Genomic DNA, 23,439 nt, shown 5'->3' on the forward strand with positions numbered 1-23,439 from the left:
CAAACATCAATGACGGAGGTACTTCCAGTTGCAATCCGTGGGATCATGGACGTGCACGTCCGTGAAACGCTATTTGGCCTATGCAACTTTTTCAACGTCATCTCTCGGAAGTCGGTTGGCGTGAGGAAACTCAGGAGGCTATAGGAAGAGATCATGGTGATACTATGCGAGCTTGAGATGTACTTCCCGCCCGCATTCTTCGACGTTATGGTGCATCTGCTGGTCCATATCATGGAGGATTTCATCCAACTCGGGCCGATGTTCCTACACAACATGATGTCGTTCGAAAGGATGAATGGTGTCATCAAAAGATACATTCGCAACAGAGCACGTCCAGATGGAAGCATAGCCCAGGGCTTTCTGATGGAAGAGTGCATCTCCTTCTGCACGAGTTATCTAGGCATCGAGAACCCCGTTGGTGTGCCCGTCAACAGGCACCTCGGCAGGCTCGCTGGATGAGGTCACCGCGAGGGTCGCCGCGAAATGCATGTCGACTTCAAGGGTCGACTCGCCGACTTTGAAAGAGCAAACCTAGTCGCACTACAACACATAGACATGGTCGATCCTTGGGTGGTAGAGCACAAAACCTTTATTGAGAAGGCGTACAATGACCGAGGCCAATAGAGGATGGACGGAGATATAATCAAAGAGCACAACTCATATTTCACGCGTTGGTTCAAGGACAACCTTCTGTCATACCCTTTACATGAGGATTCTTCCATGGAAGAAAAACTCATATTCACCTTGTCACGGGGCGCCGAGCACAACCTGATGACCTATGAGCCATACGATATCAACGGCTACACATTCTACACCGAGGAAAAGGACGTGAAGAGCGATTATCAGAACTCCGGGGTAACGATGGAATCCTACACCGGTAACGACAAGGACACATACTGCAGAAGGATCGAGGAGATCTGGGAGCTGAGCTACGCTGCAGAGAAGGTTCCGATGTTCCGTGTCAGATGGGCCAAGAGCGTCCTAAAAGAAGACCGGTATTTCACCACCATGGTTATACACGAAGCCAAATCCAAGACCGCGGGCGCAACGTCACTGCGAAAAATGAGCCATGGGTACTGGCTTGCCAAGTGGACCAATGCTTCTTCATCACCGACCCGTCAAAGCCTAGTCGTGTTGTCGTGTGGAGAGGCAAAAGGAACATCATCGGATTGGATGGAGTCGCCAATGAGCAAGACTTCTACAAGTACGGTGACCCGAAGATGGAAGATGACGACGGCGATGAAGTAGCACACACCACAAGAAGAAGCAGGACCACCCTACCTAAAGGACGTCCGTTCAAGAGAAGAATTCAAGGGGTTCCGGGGCTAATTTATTCAACCGCGAGAAAGAAGGGCAAGAAGATCATTGTGAAAAGATAGCTAAGATCGAATCACGACGTGTCGGCCGCGTGTGTGTGTCAGTGGAAACCTCAATCTTTGATGACTGTTATTTCATGTCACTCGATTTAAACCATGTCATGTAATTCTAAATCTTTACACAATGTGATATCACCTCATAACAAGATTTTTTGTAAATGTCTCTCTCCGTGAGCTTTATGGAAGGGTTAGGTGTAAAACATGCTTTCCTCGGGCTACTCGTAAAACACATTAGCTCGTTTGGCTAAACAAGTGGAAATAAGTGATTGGCTCTTTTCATTAAGTAGCCACCCTTTATTTGTCCTCACGCATGGTTGTAGTCCTCAAAGATCCAATCAAATCCATATAAAGGATGCTACTACGTAGATCAACATTCAAATGTGGACCAAACCTACAAATATATAGAAGAATACTTCCCAAAGGACATAGTTCTTGGTCGTACATAGTTCTTAGTAAGAAAATAGATGAACTAAATACAAAGTATACTAGATAGGCGGTGAAATTATTACATGCATGCAACTAAAAATTAAAAAAAAAAGTTAGTAATGGCGAACCAGGGGAAGGTGCGCCATTGCTATCACCTTACTTATGGCGCATCACTAGAAGGTGCGCCATTGCTATCACCTTACTTATGGCGCACCATGATACGTCCATTTTGCATCATGCTTTCATGTAGATATTTATCGCTTTTTGGACTGTTATTACACTTCACGGTACAATACTTATGCCTTTTCTCTCTTATTTTGCAAGGTTTACATGAAGAGGGAGAATGCCCGCAGCTGGAATTCTGGCCTGAAAAAGGAGCAAGTTTGAGATACCTATTCTGCGCAACTCCAAAAGATGTGAAAATCAACGAGGAATTATTTTGGAATTTATAAAAATACTGGGCCGAAGAAGTACCAGAGGGGAGCCAGCAGTAGGCCACAAGCCTGCTCGGCGCGGCCTACCCCCTGGTCGCGCCTAGGGGGATTGTGGGCTCCCAGTTGTCCCTCTGGCCCCCTCTTTTGCTATAAGGAGGGTTTTGTTCCAGAAAAAAATCAAGAGGAAGCTTTCGGGAGGAATCGCCGCCGCCACGAGGCGGAACTTGAGCAGAACCAATCTAGAGCTCCGGCAGGGTCGTCCTGCCGTGGAAAGTTCCCTCCCGGAGGGGGAGATCGTCACCATCGTCATCACCAACACTCCGCTCATTGGAGGGAACTCATCACCATCAACATCTTCATCAGCACCATCTCATCTCCAAACCCTAGTTCATCTCTTGTAACCAATCTCCGTCTCGCGACTCCGATTGGTACCTGTAAGGTTGCTAGTAGTGTTAATTACTCTTTGTAGTTGATGCTAGTTGGATTACTCGGTGGAAGATTATATGTTCAGATCCTTGATGCTATTAAATACCTCTCTGGTCATGAATATGATTATGCTTTGTGAGTAGTCACTTTTGTTCCTGAGGACATGGGATAAGTCATGCTATAAGTAATCATGCGAATTTGGTATTCGTTCGATATTTTGATGTGTTGTATGTTGTCTCTCCTCTAGTGGTGTTATGTGAACATCGACTACATAACACTTCACCATTTTTTGGGCCTAGAGGAAGGCATTGGGAAGTAGTAAGTAGATGATGGGTTGCTAGAGTGACAGAAGCTTAAACCCTAGTTTATGCGTTGCTTCGTAAGGGGCTGATTTGGATTCACTAGTTTAATGCTATGGTTATACTTTGTCTTAATTCTTCTTTCGTAGTTGTGGATACTTGCGAGAGGGGTTAATCATAAGTGGGATGTTTGTCCAAGTAAGGTCAGCACCCAAGCACCGGTCCACCCACATATCAAACTATCAACGTAGCGAACGCAAGTCATATGAACATGATGAAAACTAGCTTGACAGAAATTCCCATGTGTCCTCGGGAGCTCTTTACCTCCTATAAGAGTTTGTCCAGGCTTTTCCCTTGCTACAAAAGGGATTGAGCCACTTTTCTGCACCTTTTTTACTTTTTCTACTTGCTACTTGCTACGAATCATCTTATCACACAACTTTCTGTTACCGATAATTTGAGTGCTTGCAGAGAATACCTTGCTGAAAACCACTTGTCAGATCCTTCTGCTCCTCGTTGGGTTCGACACTCTTATTTACCGAAAGGACTATGATAGATGCCCTGTACTTGTGGGTCATCAAGACTCTTTTCTGGCGCCGTTGCCGGGGAGGTGAAGCGCCTTTGGTAAGTGGAATTTGGTAAGGAAACATTTATATAGTGTGCTGAAATTTATTGTCACTTGTCACTATGGAAACTAATCCTTTGAGGACCTTGTTTGGGGTATCTTCACCTCCAACGGAAGCACAAGGAGTTGCTCGTCAACCTACTGTACCTACTGAAAATATTTGTTATGAAATATCTTGGGGTATGCTTGAGAAACTGCTGGCTAATCCTTTTACCCGTGATGGAACATCACATCTCGACTTGCATCTAATATATGTAGATGAAGTTTGTGGTTTATTTAAGCTTGCGGGTTTGCCCGAGGAGGAGGTCAAGCAGAAGGTCTTTCCCTTATCTTTGGGGGATAAAGCATTGACATGGTATAGGCTATGTGATGACACTGGATAATGGAACTACAACCGATTGAAATTGGAATTTCATCAAAAGTTTTATCCTATGCATTTGGTACATCGTGATCGGAATTATATCTATAATTTGTGGCCTCGTGATAGAGAAAGTATCGCTCAAGCTTGGGGGAGGCTTAATCAATGTTATATCCAAGCCGCAACCATGAGCTCTTGAGAGAAATTATTATTCAGAACTTCTATGCTCGGCTTTCTCATGATAATTGCACCATGCTTGACACTTCTTGTACTGGTTCTTTGATGAAGAGATATATTGACTTCAAATGGAATTTATTGGAAATAATTAAACACAACTCTGAAGATTGGGAGTTTGATGAAGGTAAGGAGTCAGGTATGAATCTTAAGTTCGATTGCGTTAAATCCTTTGTTGAAACAAATACTTTTTGTGATTTTAGCGCTAAATATGGACTTGACTCTGAGATAGTAGCTTCATTGTGTGAATATTTTGCTGCTCATATTGATCTCCCTAGAGTGAAGTGTTTTAAATACCATCCTCCCTTAGAAGTCAATGTAGTTAAACCCAATCCAGTTGAAGAGAAAGTCATCGCTTATAATGACTATTGTTCCTAGTGCTTACATTGAGAGACCACCTTTCCCTGTTAGAATAAAGGATCATTCTCAAGCTCCAACTATGATACGTAAGGGCTACATTAGAACACCTACACCCCCTGAGCAAATTAGAGTCGAACATAGCATTGCTATTATCAAAGATCTCCTGTCCGACAATGTTGAGGGCCATGATATTCACTTCTGTGAAGATGCTTCTAGAATTGCTAAACCTCATGCTAGAGACAAACATAGGCCTGTTGTTGGCACGCCTGTTGTTTCTGTTAAGATAGGAGATCATCTTTATCATGGTTTATGTGACGTGGGTGCTAGTGTTAGTGCAATACCTCAATCTTTATATGATGAAATTAAAGACGAGATTGCACCTATTGAGATGGAACCTATTGATTTCACTATTCAGCTTGCCAATAGAGATACTATCTACCCTTTGGGAATTGTTAGCGATGTTGAAGTTCTGTGTGGTAAAACTAGGTATCCTGCTGAGTTTCTCGTTCTTGCTACCACACGAGATAGCTTTTGTCCCATCATATTTGGCAGACCTTTCCACAATACTGTCAATGCTCATATTGACTGTGAGAAGCAAACTGTCACTGTTGGCTTTGAAGGTGTATCACATGAGTTCAATTTCTCCAAGTTTGGTGGACAACCTCATGAAAAAGAGTTGCCTAGTAAGGATGAAATTATAGCCCTAGCTTCTATTGTTGTGCCTCCTACTGATCCTTTAGAGCAATAATTGCTTGAGCATGAAAATGATATGCATATGGATGAAAGGAATGAGATAGATAGAGTTATCTTTGAACAACATCCAATCCTTAAGAATAATTTGCCTGTTGAACTGCTTGGAGATCCACCCCCACCAAAGGGTGATCCTGTGTTCGAGCTTAAACAGTTGCCTGATACTCTTAAGTATGCTTATCTTGATGAAAAAGAGATATATCATGTTATTATTAGTGCTAGCCTTTCAGAGCATGAAGAAAAGAAATTATTGAAAACTCTGAGAAAGCACCGTGCTGCTATTGGATATACTCTTGATGATCTTAAGGGCATTAGTCCCACTCTATGCCAGCACAAAGTTAAAACCGATCCTGATTCCAAACCAGTTGCCGATCATCAACGGAGATTAAATACTAAGTTGAACGAGGTAGTAAGAAAAGAAATACTAAAGCTCCTGGAAGCAGGTATTATCTATCCTGTTGCTCATAGTGATTGGGTAAGTCCCGTGCATTGCGTCCCTAAGAAGGGAGGTATTACCGTTGTCCCTGATGATAAAGATGAATTGAACCCATAGAGGATTATTACTGGCTATAGGATGGTGATCGATTTTAGGAAATTGAATAAAACCACTAGGAAAGATCATTACCCTTTGCATTTTATCGACCAAATGCTAGAAATACTGTCTAAACACACACACTTCTGCTTTCTAGATGGTTATTCTGGTTTCTCCCAAATACCTGTTGCACAATCTGGTCAGGAGAAAACCACTTTCACCTGCCCTTTCGGTACCTTTGCTTACAGACGTATGCCTTTTGGCTTATGTAATGCACCTGCTACCTTTCAAAGATGTATGATGGCTATATTCTCTGACTTTTGTGAAAAGATTGTTGAGGTTTTCATGGATGACTTCTCCGTTTATGGGTCTTCTTTTGATGATTGCCTTAGCAACCTTGATCGAGTTTTGCAGAGATGTAAAGATACCAATCTTTTCTTGAATTGGGAGAAGTGCCACTTTATGGTTAATGAAGGCATCGTCTTAGGACATAAAATTTCTGAAAGAGGTATTGAAGTCGATAAGGCTAAAGTTGATGCATCAAGAAAATGCCATGCCCTACAGATATCAAAGGTATAAGAAGTTTCCTTGTTCATGCTGGTTTCTATAGAAGGTTCATTAAAGACTTCTCTAAGATTTCTAGGCCACTTACCAATCTCTTGCAAAAGGATATTCCTTTTTTTGACGATGATTGTGAGGAAGCCTTCGAAATACTTAAGAAGGCCTTGATAACTGCGCCTGTTGTTCAACCACTTGATTGGAACTTACCTTTTGAAATGTGTGATGCTAGTGATTATGCTGTTGGTGCTGTTCTAGGACGAAGAGTTGATAAGAAGCTGAATGTTATTCACTATGCTAGTAGAACTCTAGACAGTGCCCAAAGAAACTATGCTACTACTGAAAAGGAATTTTTAGCAGTCGTGTTTGCATGTGAAAAGTTCAGATCTTACATTGTTGATTCCAAGGTTACTATTCACACTGATCATGCTTCTATTAAGTACCTCATGGAGAAGAAAGATGCTAAACCTAGACTTATCAGATGGGTTCTGTTGCTACAAGAATTTGATTTGCATGTTGTTGATAGGAAGGGAGCTGAGAACCCCGTAGAAGATAACTTGTCTAGGTTGGAGAATGTTCTTGATGACCCACAACCTATTCATCATAGCTTTCCTGATGAGACACTGAATGTCATCAATGCTTCACATAGTACACCGTTGTATGCTGATTATGCAAATTATATCGTTGCCAAATATATACCACCCAGTTTCACATACCAGCAAAATAAGAAATTCTTCTTTGATTTGAGACATTACTTTTGGGATGATCCTCACCTTTATAAAGAAGGAGTAGATGGTGTTATGAGACGTTGTGTACCTGAGCATGAACAGGGACAGATCCTACAGAAGTGTCACTCTGAGGCTTACGAAGGACGCCATGCGGGAGATAGAACTGCACACAAGGTACTGCAATCAGGTTTCTATTGGCCTACTCTCTTCAAGAATGCCCGTAAGTTTGTCTTGTCTTCTGATGAATGTCAAAGAATAGGCAATATCAGTAAACATCGGGAAATGCCTATGAATTATTCACTTGTCATTGAACCATTTGATGTTTGGGGTTTTGATTATATGGGACCTTTTCCAAAGTCCAACGGGTATACTCATATCCTAGTTGTTGTTGATTATGTTACTAAGTGGGTAGAAGCTATCCCAACTAGTAGTGCTGATCACGACACCTCTATTAGGATGCTTAAAGAAGTTATTTTCCCTAGGTTTGGAGTCCCTTGATATCTGATGACTGATGGTGGTTCACATTTCATTCATGGTGCTTTCCGTAAAACGCTTGCTAAGTATGATGTCAACCATACAGTTGCATCTCCCTATCACCCTCAGTCCAGTGGTCAAGTAGAGCTAAGTAATAGAGAGATTAAACTAATTCTGCAAAAGATTGTCAATAGGTCTAGAAGGAATTGGTCTAAGAAGCTTGATGATGCACTGTGGACTTATAGAACTGCTTATAAGAATCCCATGGGCATGTCTCCGTACAAAATGGTTTACGGTAAAGCATGTCATTTACCTCTTGAGCTAGAGCATAAGGCTTATTGGGCAATCAAAGAGCTCAACTTCGATTTCAAACTTGCTGGTGAGAAGAGGTTATTTGATATTAGCTCACTTGATGAATGGAGAACTCAGGCATATGAAAATGCCAAGTTGTTTAAAGAAAAAGTTAAGAGGTGGCATGATAAAAGGATACATAAACGTGAGTTCAATGTAGGTGATTATGTCTTGTTATACAATTCTCGTTTAAGATTTTTTGCAGGCAAGCTTCTCTCTAAATGGGAAGGTCCTTACATTGTTGAGGAAGTATATCATTCCGGTGCCATCAAGATCAACAACACGGAAGGTAATTTTCCGAGAGTGGTAAATGGGCAAAGAATCAAGCATTTTATCTGAGGTACTCCCATATATGTTGAAAGCAATGTTATTAATACCATAACTCCGGAGGAGTACATAAGGGATATTTATCAGCCTGTTTCAGAGTCCGAAAACGAAGAGGTATGTGATTCGGTAAGTAAACCGACTCCAAAACTTTTCTAGTAGGAATTTTTCTCCGTTTTGGAATTTTTAGAAAAATAGAAAAATTTAAAGTAGTCCGGAAAGTGCACGAGGAGGCGACAAGCCTGCTAGGCGCGGCCTAGCCCCTGGCCGCGCCTAGGGGGCTTGTGGGCACCTCATGTTCCTCCCGGACTCCGTTTTCTTGTGGAGTACTCCTTCGGCTGTGAAAAATTCATTATATTCTCCCGAAAGGTCTGACCCTCGTATCACGCAAATATCCTCTGTTTTCGTTTCGAGCCTGTTTCTGCCGCAGATTTAGAGCAAGATGTCTTCTCAAGATTCAGAAGGGGAGAGCTATGTGGCCGATTACCTTGCTAACCCCAAGGTCTATGGGGACTCGGATCATTATTGTTGGACCACTGATGAGGAAGAAGATTATGATCCCAAGGGGAAGGAAGGAACAAGTTCCGATGAAGAGGAGTCTCCTTTACCCCAATCTGGATGCACACATGTGGAGTTAAAGAAGTCAAGCCTCCCTAACTCAAGGAAGAAGCTTAAGATTTTGTTTACCCTTCTCGTCTTTTGCAGGAGAGTAAGCAAGAATTATGCCAACGGGTATTGAGTCTTGAAGAGGAAATTAATGATTTGAAGGAGCAGAATTTTGTGCTCAAGAGGAAATTAAACAAGTTCAAGAACTCTGCAACAACTCCACCATGATACGTCCATTTTGCATCTTGTTTTCACGCTGATATTTATCACTTCTTGGGCTGTTATTTCACTTCACGGTACAATTCTTATGCCTTTTCTCTCTTATTTTGCAAGGTTTACATGAAGAGGGAGAATGCCGACAGCTGGAATTCTGGCCTGAAAGTGGAGCAAGTTTGAGATACCTACTCTGTGCAACTCCAAACGCCGTGAAAATCAACGATGATTTTTTTCTGGGTTTATCAAAAATACTGGGCCGAAGAAGCACCAGAGGGGCGCCAGGGGTTGGCCACAAGCCTGCACGGCACGGCCACCCCCCTAGGCCGCGCCATGAGGGTTGTGGGCAACCTGCTGGCCCACTTGCCCCCCTCTTTTGCTATATGAAGGGTTTCAACCAAGAAAAAATCAAGGAGGAGATTTTTCGTGGTTTCGCCGCCGCCATGAGGCGGAACTTGAGCAGAACCAATCTAGAGCTCCGGCAGGACGATCCTGCCGGGGAAACTTCCCTGTCGAAGGGGGAAATGGTCGCCATCGTCATCACCAACACTCCTCTCATCGGAGGGGACTAGTCACCATCAACATCTTCATCAGCACCATCTCATCTCCAAACCCTAGTTCATCTCTTGTAACCAATCTCCGTCTCGCGACTCCGGTTGGTACTTGTAAGGTTGCTAGTAGTGTTGATTACTCTTTGTAGTTGATGCTAGTTGGATTAGTTGGTGGAAGAGTTTATGTTCAGATCCTTGATGCTACTCATTACCTCTCTGGTCATGAATGTGATTATGTTTTGTGAGTAGTTACTTTTGTTCCCGAGGACATGGGATAAGTCATGCTAATAGTAGTCATGTGAATTTGGTATTCGTTCGGTAATTTGATATGTTGTATGTTGTTCTTCCTCTAGTGGTGTTAAGTGAACGTTGACTACATAACACTTCACCATTATTTGGGCCTAGAGGAAGGCATTGGGAAGTAGTAAGTAGATGATGGGTTGCTAGAGTGACAGAAGCTTAAACCCTAGTTTATGCGTTACTTCGTAAGGGGCTGATTTGGATCCACTAGTTTAATGCTATGGTTAGACTTTGTCTTAATTCTTCTTTCGTAGTTGTGGATGCTTGCGAGAGGGGTTAATCATAAGTGGGATGCTTGTCCAAGTAAGGGAAGTACCCAAGCACCGGTCCACCCACATATCAAACTATCAAAGTAACGAACGCGAATCATATGAACATGATGAAAACTATCATGACAGAAATTCCCGTGTGTCCTCGGGAGCGTTTTTCCTCCTATAAAACTTTCTCCATGCTTGTCCCTTGCTACAAAAGGGATTGGGCCACTTTGCTGCACCATTGCTACTTTTGTTCCTTGTTGCTTGCTAGAATCATCTCACCACAGGATCACTTGTTACCGACAATTTTAGTGCCTGCAGATTTTACCTTGCTGAAAACCACTTGTCAGATCCTTCTGCTCCTCGTTGGGTTCGACACTCTTACTTATCGAAAGGACTACGATTGATCCCCTATACTTGTGGGTCATCAAGACTCTTTTCTGGTGCCATTGACGGGGAGTGAAGCGCCTTTGGTAAGTGGAACTTCGTAAGGGAACATTCATATAGTGTGCTGAAATTTATTGTCACTTGTCACTATGGACTAATCCTTTGAGGGGCTTGTTCGGGGTATCTTCACCTCGAACGGAAGCACAAAGAGTTGCTCCTCAACCTACTGCACCTACTGAAAATATTTGCTTTGAATTTCCTTCGGGTATGCTTGAGAAACTGCTGGCTAATCCTTTTACAGGAGATGGAACATCACATCCAGACTTGCATCTAATCTATGTAGATGAAGTTTGTGGTTTATTTAAGCTTGCAGGTTTGCCCGAGGATGAGGTCAAGAAGAAGGTCTTTCCTTTATCTTTGTAGGATAAAGCGTTGACATGGTATAGGCTATGTGATGATACTGGATCATGGGACTACAATCGGTTGAAATTGGAATTTCATCAAAAGTTTTATCCTATGCATTTAGTACATCGTGATCAGAATTATATTTATAATGTTTGGCCTCGTGATAGAGAAAGCATCGCTCAAGCCTGGGGGAGGCTTAAATCAATGTTATATTCATGCCCCAATCATGAGCTCTCGAGAGAAATTATCATTTAGAACTTCTATGCTCGGCTTTCTCATGATGATCGCACCATGCTTGACACTTCTTGTATCGGTTGTTTTATGAAGAGAGATATTGACTTCAAATGGAATTTATTGGAGAGAATTAAACGCAACTTTGAAGATTGGGAGCCTGAAGAAGGTAAGGAGTCAGGTATGAATTTCACGTTTGATTGTGTTAAATCTTTTGTTGAGACAAATACTTTTTGTGACTTTAGCGCTAAGTATGGACTTGACTCTGAGATAGTAGCTTCATTGTGTGAATCCTTTGCTGCCCATATTGATCTCCCCAAAGAGAAGTGGTTTAAATATCATCCTCCTTTAGAAGTCAATGTAGTTAAACCCACTCCAGTTGAAGAGAGAGTCATTGCCTATAATGATCATGTGGTTCCCAGTGCTTACATTGAGAAACCACCTTTCCCTGTTAGGATAAAGGATCATTCTAAAGCTTCAACTATGATACGTAGAGGCTATATTAGAACACCTACACCCCCTGAGAAAATTAGAGTTGAACCTAGCATTGCTATTATCAAAGATCTTCTGTCCGACGATGTTGAGGGACATAATATTCACTTCTGTGAAGATGCTGCTAGAATTGCTGAACCTCACGCTAGAGACAAACATAGGCCTGTTGTTGGCACACCTATGGTTTCTGTTAAGATAGGAGATCATTGTTATCATGGTTTATGTGACGTGGGTGCTAGTTTTAGTGCAATACCTCAATCCTTATATGATGAAATCAAAGATGAGATTGCACCTGTTGTGATAGAGCCTATTGGTGTCACTATTCAGCTTACCAATAGAGATACTATCTGCCCTGTGGGAATTGTTAGGGATGTTGAAGTCTTGTGTGGTAAAACGAAGTATCCTGCTGATTTCCTCGTTCTTGCTACTGCACAAGATAGCTTTTGTACCATCATATTTGGCAGACCTTTTCTCAATACCGTCAATGCTCATATTGACTGTGAGAAGCAAACTGTCACTATTGGCTTTGAAGGTGTGTCACATGAGTTCAATTTCTCCAAGTTTGGTAGACAGCCTCATGAAAAGGAGTTGCCTAGTAGGATGAAACTATTGCCTTAGCTTCTATTGTCGTGCCTCCTACTGATCCCTTAGAGAAATACTTGCTTGAGCATGAAAATGATATGCATATGGATGAAAGGGGTGAAATAGATAGAGTTGTCTTAGAAAAATATCCCATCCTTAAGAATAACTTGCCTGTTGCAATGCTTGGGGATCCACCTCCACCAAAGGGTGATCCTGTGTTCGAGCTTAAACAGTTGCCTGATACTCTTAAGTATGCCTATCTTGATGAAAAAGAGATATATCCTGTCATTATTAGTGCTAGCCTCTCGGAGAATGAAGAAAAGAAGTTACTAAAAACTCTGAGGAAGCACCGTGCTGCTATTGGATATACTCTTGATGATCTTAAGGGCATTAGTCCCACTCTATGCCAACACAAGATTAAAACCGATCCTGATTTCAAACCAGTTGCTGATCATCAAAGGAGATTGAATCCTAAGATGAAAGAAGTAGAAAGAAAAGAAATAATAAAGCTCCTGGAAGTGGGTATTATCTATCCTGTTGCTCATAGCGATTGGGTGAGTCCGGTGCATTGCGTCCCTAAGAAGGGAGGCATTAGCGTTGTCCCTAATGATAAGGATGAATTAATCCCACAGAGGATTATTACTGGCTATAGAATGGTGATCGATTTTCGGAAATTGAATAAGGCCACCACGAAAGATCATTACCCTTTGACTTTTATCGACCAAATGCTAGAAAGACTGTCTAAACACACACACTTCTGCTTTCTAGACGGTTATTCTGGTTTCTCCCAAATACCAGTTGCACAATTTGATCAGGAGAAAACCACTTTCATTTGCCCTTTCGGTACCTTTGCTTATAGACGTATGCCTTTTGGCTTATGTAATGCACCTGCCACCATTCAAAGATCTATGATGGCTATATTCTGTGACTTTTGTGAAAAGATTGTCGAGGTTTTCATGGATGACTTTTCCGTTTACGGTTCTTCTTTTGATGATTGCCTCAGCAACCTTGATCGAGTCTTACAGAGATGTAAAGACACCAATCTTGTCTTGAATTGGGAGAAGTTCCACTTTATGGTTAATGAAGACATCTTCTTAGGACATAAAATTTCTCAAAGAGGTATTGAAGTCAATAAGGCTAAGGTTGATGCAATCGAGAAAATGCCATACCCCACAGATATCAAAGGTATAAGAAGTTTCCTTGGTCATGCTGGTTTCTATAGAAGGTTCATTAAAGATTTCTCTAAGATTTCTAGGCCTCTTACCAATCTCTTGCAGAAGGATATTCCTTTTGTCTTTGACGATGATTGTGAGGAAGCCTTCGAAATACTTAAGAGGGCTTTGATAACTGCACATATTGTTCAACCACCCGATTGGAACTTACCTTTTGAAATCATGTGTGACGCTAGTGATTATGCTGTTGGTGTTGTTCTAGGGCAAAGATTTGATAAGAAGTTGAATGTTATTCACTATGCTAGTAAAACTCTAGACAGTGCCCAGAGAAACTATGCTACTACGGAGAAGGAATTTTTAGCAGTCTTGTTTGCGTGTGAAAAGTTCAGGTCTTACATAGTTGATTCCAAAGTCATTATTCACACTGCTCATGCTGCTATCAAGTACATCATGGAGAAGAAGGACGCTAAACCCAGACTTATCAGATGGGTTCTCTTGCTACAAGAATTTGATTTGCACGTTGTCGACAGAAAGGGTCCTGATAACCCCATAGCAGATAACTTGTCTAGGTTGGAGAACGTTCTTGATGACCCACAACCTATTGATGATAGCTTTCCTGATGAGCAATTGAATGTCATCAATGCTTCACGTAGTGCACCGTGGTATGCTGATTATGCAAACTATATCGTTGCCAAATATATACCACCTAGTTTCACGTACGAGTAAAAGAAGAAATTCTTCTTTGACTTGAGACATTACTTCTGGGATGATCCTCACCTTTATAAGGAAGGAGTAGATGGTGTTATTAGACGTTGTGTACCTGAACATGAACATGGACATACCCTACAGAAGTGTCACTCCGAGGCCTATGGAGGACACCATGCGGGAGATAGAACTGCACACAAGGTATTCCAATCAGGTTTCTATTGGCCCACTCTCTTCAAGGATGCCCGTAAGTTTGTCTTATCTTGTGACGAATGTCAAAGAATAGGTAATATTAGCAAACACCAGGAAATGCCTATCAACTATTCACTTATCATCGAACCATTTGATGTCTGGGGCTTTGATTATATGGGACCTTCTCCAAAATCCAACAGGTATACTCACATCCTAGTTTCTGTTGATTACATCACTAAGTGGGTAGAAGCTATCCCCACTAGCAGTGCTGATCACAACACCTCTATCAGGATGCTGAAAGAAGTTATCTTCCCTAGATTTGGAGTCCCTAGATATCTAATGACTGACGGTGGTTCACACTTCATTCATGGTGCTTTCCGTAAAACGCTTGCTAAGTACGATGTCAACCATAGAATTGCGTCTCCCTACCACCCTCAGTCCGGTGGTCAAGTAGAGCTAAGCAATAGAGAGATTAAACTAATTCTGCAAAAGACTGTCAAGAGGTCTAGAAAGAATTGGTCTAAGAAGCTCGATGATGCACTGTGGGCTTATAGAACTGCCTATAAGAATCCCATGGGCATGTCTCCGTACAAAATGGTGTACGGTAAAGCATGTCATTTACCTCTTGAGCTAGAGCATAAAGCTTATTGGGCAATCAAAGAGCTCAACTTTGATTTCAAACTTTCCGGTGAGAAGAGGTTATTTGACATTAGCTCTCTTGATGTGTGGAGAACTCAAGCATATGAGAATGCCAAGTTGTTCAAAGAGAAGGTTAAGAGGTGGCATGATAAGAAGATGCAAAAGTGTGAGTTCAATGTAGGTGATTATGTCTTGCTATATAACTCTCATTTAAGATTCTTTGCAGGCAAGCTTCTCCCTAAATGGGAAGGTCCCTATGTTGTTGAGGAAGTATATCGTTCCGATGCTATAAAGATCAACAACACGGAAGGTAATTGTCCGAGTGTTGTAAATGGGCAGAGAATCAAGCATTATATCTGAGGTACTCCCATAAATGTTGAAAGCAATATTATCAATACCATAACTCCGGAAGAATACCTAAGGGATATTTACCAGCCGGTTTCAGACTCCGAAAACAAAGAGGTATGTGATTCAGTAAGAAAACATAGTCCAAAACTTTTCCAGTAGGAAATTTTCTCCGTTTTGGAATATTTGAAAAAATACAAAAATTGGAAGTAGTCCGGAAAGTGCGCGAGGAGGTGACAAGCCTGCACGGCGCAGGCCCACCCCCTGGCCGCGCCGTGAGGGCTTGTAGCGACCTCGTGCGCCTCCCGGAATCCGTTTCGTGCAGGGCACTCCTTCTGGTCTGAAAAAATTCATTATATTTACTCCCGTTTGGTCTGACCCGTGCATCACGCACATTTCTTCTGTTTTTCGTTTCGAGCCTGTTTCCTGCCGCAAATTTAGAGCAAGATGTCGTCTCTGGAATCTGTGGGGGAATACAATCTCCCTCAAGTCTATGGAGAAGCACATGCTGATCTGAAAAGGATGGAGGTCATGGAGGCTAAGGAAGGGCTACCTAAAGAAACCAAGGGCAAAGCTAAGGAGAAGAATCAGGCATGGGATGAAGTGCAATCTGTGATCAACAAGGAAGAAGTTGAAGAAGTGGATTTTCTCCAACCCTACCTCCACCTACTGTCTCCATACTTGATTGAACTCTTGAGGTTTTGTGAAACAACTCATGCTCGCAATACTTGTCTCACTCGTGAAGTTGTTTTGCTGGAAAAACATATCACAATTCTCCAAGGTATAAATCAAAGACTAATGGCCCTCTTGGAGTCAAAGATTGCAACAACTCCACCACCATCACTACCAAAGGAAGACAACTGAGCATTGGTATGGGCAATCCCCTTGGCTTGTGCCAAGCTTGGGGGAGTTGCGCCGGTATGGTATCACCATCACATCTTTTGCCTTTACCTTTGTTTTAATTTTCCTTTTCAGTTTTCTCTTTTTCTAGTAGATTAAAAGTCTTAGTGTTTTAGTCTTGAGTTTTGCTTTGTGTTACCCCCGATGTATTCGAGCTCGTGAGCCATATAATAAAGAGTGTCTTAGTTGAAGAGCTTTGCCTCTTGCCACGATCAAAAGAGTGAGAAAAGAACAAAAGCATGAAAGATCATGTAATGCTCTTATGGGAAGTGATGGCTTCACATATAAAAAGAATGAGGATTGAAACTTGTTGAGGGTAGGAAAATGTAGACCTTGGTCATGGTTGCAATTAATAGGAAGTGATAAAGAAGGAGAGGTTCACATATAAATATATCATCTCTGACACCATCTATGATTGTGAACACTCACTAAACTATTGCATGCCTAGAAGTAGATGTTGGACAAGGAAGACAACATAATGAATTGTGTTTTCTTGGCTCCGAACAATGTTATATGATTACTGATCCCTTAGAATGTGACGATTGCTTCCACCTCACATTAGCCAAACCTCCCACACTAAGTAGAGATACTACTTGTGCATCCATAAACCGTCAACTCAGTTTTGCCATGTGAGTCCACCATACCTACCTATGGATTGAATAAGATCCCTCAAGTAAGTTGTCATCAGTGCAAGCAATAAAAATTGCTCTCTAATATGTATGATCTATTAGTGTGTGGAAAATAAGCTTTGTACGAACCTGTGACGAGGAAGACATAAAAGCGACAAACTGCATAATAAAGTTCTTTATCACAGGGGGCAATATAAAGTGATGTTCCTCCACACTAAGAGGACACGCATCCCAACATCAAAAGCGCATGACAACCTGTGCTTCCCTTTGCGAAGGGCATATCTTGTACCTTTACTTTTTGCCCTTGAAAGAGTCATGGTGATCTTCACCAATTGCTTTTCTCGCCTTTATCTTGGCTAACGTCATATGCTTGGGAAAGATCTATATTCATATGTCAACTTGGAGGTAAGTATTCATGAATTATTATTATTGACATTACCCTTGAGGTAAGCAGTTGGGAGGCAAACTATAAGCCCCTATCTTTCTCTGTGTCCAGCTAAAACTTTGATCTCATGAGTACCACGTGAGTTGTAGCAATTGTAGAGAACGAAAGAATGATTGAGTATGTGGATTTTCTTTACAAGCTCTTATTTGACTCTTTCTCATGTTGTGATAAATTGCAATCGCTTCAATGACTAAAGGCTATCGGTTGTTACTTCTCGGTAATGTTCTTCATCTATGCTTTACTTTGTGAAGGAATTATCACTTTAGCATGAGAGATTATATGTTGGTATTGTTGTTCTGATCATGATCATGATGCATGCATGTTCGTATCTTATTTTGTCGACACCTCTCTCCCTAAACATGTGGACATATTTATTGAGCTAGGCTTTCGCTTGAGGACAAACGAGATCTAAGCTTGGGGGAGTTGATACGTCCATTTTGCAGCATGTTTTCATGTTGATATTTATCGCTTCTTGGGCTGTTATTTCACTTCACGATACAATTCTTATGGCTTTTCTCTCTTATTTTGCAAGGTTTACAAGAAGAGGGAGAATGCCGACAGCTAGAATTCTGGCCTAAAAGTGGAGCAAGTTTGAGATACCTATTCTGCGCAACTCCAAACACCATGAAAATCAACGAGGATTGTTTTTAGGATTTATCAAAAGTACTGGGCCAAAGATGCGCCAGAGGGGAGCCAGGGGTTGGCCACAAGCCTGCACGGCGCGGCCACCCCCCAGGCCGCGCCATCAGGGCTTGTGGGCAACCTGCTAGCCCACTTGCCCCCCTCTTTTTCTATATGAAGGCTTTCGTCCAGGAAAAAATCAAGGAGGAGCTTTTTCGTGGTTTCGCCGCCACCATGAGGCGGAAGTTGAGCAGAACCAATCTAGAGCTCCGGCAGGACGATCCAGCCGGGGAAACTTCCCTCTCGGAGGGGGAAATCGTCGCCATCGTCATCACCAACACACCTCTCATCGGAGGGGACTCGTCACCATCAACATCTTCATCAGCACCATCTCATCTCCAAACCCTAGTTCATCTCTTGTAACCAATCTCCGTCAAGCAACTCCGATTGGTACTTGTAAGGTTGCTAGTAGTGTTGATTACTCTTTGTAGTTGATGCTAGTTGGATTCCTTGGTGGAAGAATTTATGTTCAGATCGTTAATGCTACTCATTACCTCTCTGGTCATGCATGCGATTATGCTTTGTGAGTAGTTACTTTTGTTCCTGAGGACATGGGATAAGTCACGCTAATAGTAGTCATGTGAATTTGGTATTCGTTCGGTAATTTGATATGTTGTATGTTGTTTTTCCTCTAGTGGTGCTATGTGACCGTCAACTACATAACACTTCACCATTATTTGGGCCTAGAGGAAGGCATTGGGAAGTAGTAAGTAGATGATGGGTTGCTAGAGACACAGAAGCTTAAAACCTAGTTTATGCCTTACTTTGTAAGGGGCTGATTTGGATCCACTAGTTTAATGCTATGGTTAGACTTTGTATTAATTATTCTTTCGTAATTCCGGACGCTTGCGAGAGGGGTTAATCATAAGTGGGATGCTTGTCCAAGTAAGGGCAGTACCCAAGCGCCGGTCCACCCACATATCAAACTATCAAAGTAACGAACGCGAATCATATGAACATGATGAAAACTAGCATGACAGAAATTCCCGTGTGTCCTCGGGAGCGTTTTTCCTCCTATAAGACTTTGTCCAGGCTTGTCCCTTGCTACAAAAGGGATTGGGCCACTTTGCTGCACCGTTGCTACTTTTGTTACTTGTTGCTTGCTATGAATCATCTCACCACACAATCACTTGTTACCAACAATTTCAGTGCCTGCAGATTTTACCTTGCTGAAAACCACTTGTCAGATCCTTCTGCTCCTCGTTGGGTTCGACACTCTTACTTATCGAAAGTACTACGATTGATCCCCTATACTTGTGGGTCATCACACCACCATCACCTTCAAAGGAAGACAACTAAGCACGGGTATGGGCAATCCCCTTGGCTTGTGCCAAGCTTGGGGGAGTTGCCCCGGTATCGTATCACCATCACATCTTTTGCCTTTACCTTTTCTTAGTTCGATCCTTTTTGGTTTTATCTTTCTCTTGTAGAATAAAGTTCTTAGTGTTCTAGGCATGAGTTTTGCTTTGTGTCACCCCGATGTATTCGAGTTCGTGAGTCATATAATAAAGAGTGTTTTAGTTAAGGGCCTTGCTTCATGCCTTGATCTAAAGAAAAGAATAATAAGAGAGCAAAAGCATGAAAGATCATGTAATGATTTTATGGGAAGTGGTGACTTCACATATAAAAAGAATGTTGATTGAAACTTGTTGTAGGTGGACAAACGTAGACCTTGGTCATTGTTGCAATTAACAGGAAGTAATAAAGAAGGAGAGGTTCACATATAAATATATCATCTTGGGCACCATCTATGATTGTGAACACTCACTAAACTATTGCATGCTTAGAAGTAGATGTTGGACAAGTAAGACAACATCATGAATTATGTTTTCTTGGTTCCGAACAATGATTATATGACTAGAGATCCCTTAGCATGTGACGCTTGCTTCCACCTCATATCAGCCAAAACTTCCACACTAAGTAGAGATACTACTTGTGCATCCATAAACCATCAACCCAGTTTTGCCATGAGAGTCCACCATACCTACCTATGGACTGAATAAGATCCCTTAAGTAAGTTGTCATCGGTGCAAGCAATAAAAATTGGTCCCTAAATATGTATGATCTATTAGTGTGTGGAAAATAAGCTTTGTATGTACCTGTGATGAGGAAGACATAAAAGCGACAGACTGCATAATAAAGTTATTTATCACAGGAGGCAATATAAAGTGACGTTCCTTCACATTAAGAGGTCACACATCCAAACCTCAAAAGCGCATGACAACATCTTCTTCCCTCCGCGAAGGGCCTATCTTCCACCTTTACTTTTTGCCCTTAAAAGTGTCATGGTCATCAACACCAATTCCTTATTTCGCCTTTATCTTGGCTAACGTCATGTGCTAGGGAAAGATCTATATTCATATGTCAACTTGGAAGTAAGTACTCATGAATTATTATTGTTGACATTACCCTTGAGGTAAATAGTTGGGAGGCGAAACTATAAGCCCCTATCTTTCTCTGTATCAGACTGAAACATTGATCTCATGGGTACCACGTGAGTTGTAGCAATTGTAGAAGACAAAAGGATGATTGAGTATGTGGATTTGCTTTACAAGCTCTTATTTGACTCTTTCTGATGTTATGATAAATTGTAATTGCTTCAATGACTATAGGCTATTGGTTGTTAATTCTCAATAAGGTTCTTGATCCATACTTTACTTTGTGAAGGAATTATCACTTTAGCATAAGAGATTATATGATGATATTGCTGTTCTGATTATGATCATGATGCGTGCATGTCCTTATTTTTTTTTGTCAACACCTCTCTCTCTAAACATGTGGGCATATTTATTGATCTCCGTTTCCGCTTGAGGACAAGCGAAGTCTAAGCTTGGGGGAGTTGATACGTGCATTTTGCATCATGCTTTCATGTTGATATTTATCACTTTTTGGGCTGATATTACACTTCACGGTACAATACTTATGCCTTTTCTCTATTATTTTGCAAGGTTTACATGAAGAGGGAGAATGCCGGCAGCAGGAATTCTGGCCTGTAAAAGGAGCAAGTTTGAGATACCTATTCTGCACAACTCGAAAAGCCGTGAAAATCAACGAGGAATTATTTTGGAATTTATAAAAAATACTGGGCCGAAGAAGTACCACAGGGGAGCCAGCAGGAGGCCACAAGCCTGCTAGGCGCGACTTACCCCCCTGGCCGCGCCTAGGGGGCTTGTGGGCTCCCAGTTCTCCCTCTGGCCCCCCTCTTTTGCTATAAGGAGGGTTTCGTTCCAGAAAAAACAAAGAGGAGGCTTTCGGGAGGAATCGTCGTCGCCACGAGACAGAACTTGAGCAGAACCAATATAGAGCTTCGGCAGGGTCGTCCTGCCAGGGAAACTTCCCTCCCGGAGGGGGAAAACGCCGCCATCGTCATCACCAACACTCCTCTCATTGGAGGGGACTCATCACCATCAACATATTCATCAGCACCATCTCATCTCCAAACCCTAGTTCATCTCTTGTAACCAATCTCCGTCTCGCGACTCCGATTGGTACCTGTAAGGTTGCTAGTAGTGTTAATTATTCTTTGTAGTTGATGCTAGTTGGATTACTCGGTGGAAGATTATATGTTCAGATCCTTGATGCTATTCAATACCTCTCTGGTCATGAATATGATTATGCTTTGTGAGTAGTCACTTTTGTTCCTCAGGACATGGGATAAGTCATGCTATAAGTAATCATGTGAATTTGGTATTCGTTCGATATTTTGATGTGTTGTATGTCGTCTCTCCTCTAGTGGTGTTATGTGAACGTCGACTACATAACACTTCACCATTTTTTGGGCCTAGAGGAAGGCATTGGGAAGTAGTAAGTAGATCATGTGTTGCTAGAGTGACACAAGCTTAAATCCGAGTTTATGTGTTGCTTCATAAGGGGCTGATTTGGATTCACTAGTTTAATGCTATGGATAGACTTTGTCTTAATTATTCTTTCGTAGTTGCGGATGCTTGCGGGAGGTGTTAATCATAAGTGGGATGTTTGTCCAAGTAAGGGCAGCACCCAAGCACCGGTCCACCCACATATCAAACTATCAAAGTAGCGAACGCGAATCATATGAACATGATGAAAACTAGCTTGACAGAAATTCCCATGTGTCCTCGGGAGCGCTTTACCTCCTATAAGAGTTTGTACAGGCGTGTCCCTTGCTACAAAAGGGATTGGGCCACTTTGTTGTACCTTTGTTACTTTTGCTACTTGCTACTTGCTACGAATCATCTTATCAGAAAACTTTCTGTTACCGATAATTTCAGTGCTTGCACAGAATACCTTACTGAAAACCACTTGTCAGATCCTTCTGCTCCTCGTTGGGTTCGACACTCTTACTTATCGAAAGGACTACGATAGATCCCCTATACTTGTGGGTCATCACACCACTAGAAGGTGCGCCATTTCTATCGCCTTACTTATGGCGCACCCCTAAATGGTGCGCCATTGCTAACGCTCCCCCACTATACCAATTAATTCCCACCTCCCCTCACTCTCCCCACAGCACCCATCGTTTCTCCCCACCTCTCCTCAATCTCGCTGGAACTCCCTCCTCCTCCTCCACTGGGACTGCGCCGCCGATGACTCCCTCCTCCTCCTCCACGGGGACTGCACCACCGGGTACTCCCTCCTCCTCCTCCATGGCGACTGCGCCGTCGGGGACTCCCTCCTCCTCCTCCACGGGGACTATGCCGCCGGGGACTCCCTCCTCCCCATCCGCCTCCGCCGCCTGCTGTCGAGGTCCTCCTCTCTGAGGTATTTATCCCTCTTCCCGCTCTTCTACTTGTTCTCCTGGGCGCAAGGTTTGATCTCGATCTGTAATTGGAAGCTAATTTGGACTCTGGTGCAAGTGGATATATCTAACATCGCTTATAATTTAGATGCTTTTTTCTTTTTTGACAAGATAGTCACTATGAATTTGTCATGTCCATGTGCAGAGCCTCTTGGTTGAGTAGTCCTAGGATACTGAACCACCGCTAGTAAATTTTGTTTGCATATTTTGTAAAATTTCCCAAGACTTTTGTATATAAAACTGCACACAAATTATATATGTCAATTTAGTCTTGATGATGCTCTGCATGCCTCATTTGGAGTTGGAAAATTCAACCAATTCAAATAGGTAAAAATTTTGCACAAATATTCTGAACCAAGTAGTACTAGTCTTCATTTTTAGCTTGAAAGCAAATACTTGCGCACTCGAATATTGTTCGGCCAGAGCCTGCGATATGCTCACGATACCATGCATCATCCTTATTGAAAAGGACGACCTTCTGATTGCGAACGAAATTTTTTGTGCAAACTTGAAAACCTTGGGGTTGGGGACTATTTACATGACTAACATGCACAAATGCCTCTTGATGAAGTAGTGGTGGAAAATGTGCCAACATAGTTGTTATGGGTCATTGGGTTCAATTGCTGACGGCAAAATACTTTCCTCGTGGAGAACAGTTATTATCAACCCCTCATAATAGCC

This window comes from Hordeum vulgare, chromosome 5H (genome assembly GCF_904849725.1).
Source record: "Hordeum vulgare subsp. vulgare chromosome 5H, MorexV3_pseudomolecules_assembly, whole genome shotgun sequence".
Classification (NCBI taxonomy): domain Eukaryota; kingdom Viridiplantae; phylum Streptophyta; class Magnoliopsida; order Poales; family Poaceae; genus Hordeum; species Hordeum vulgare.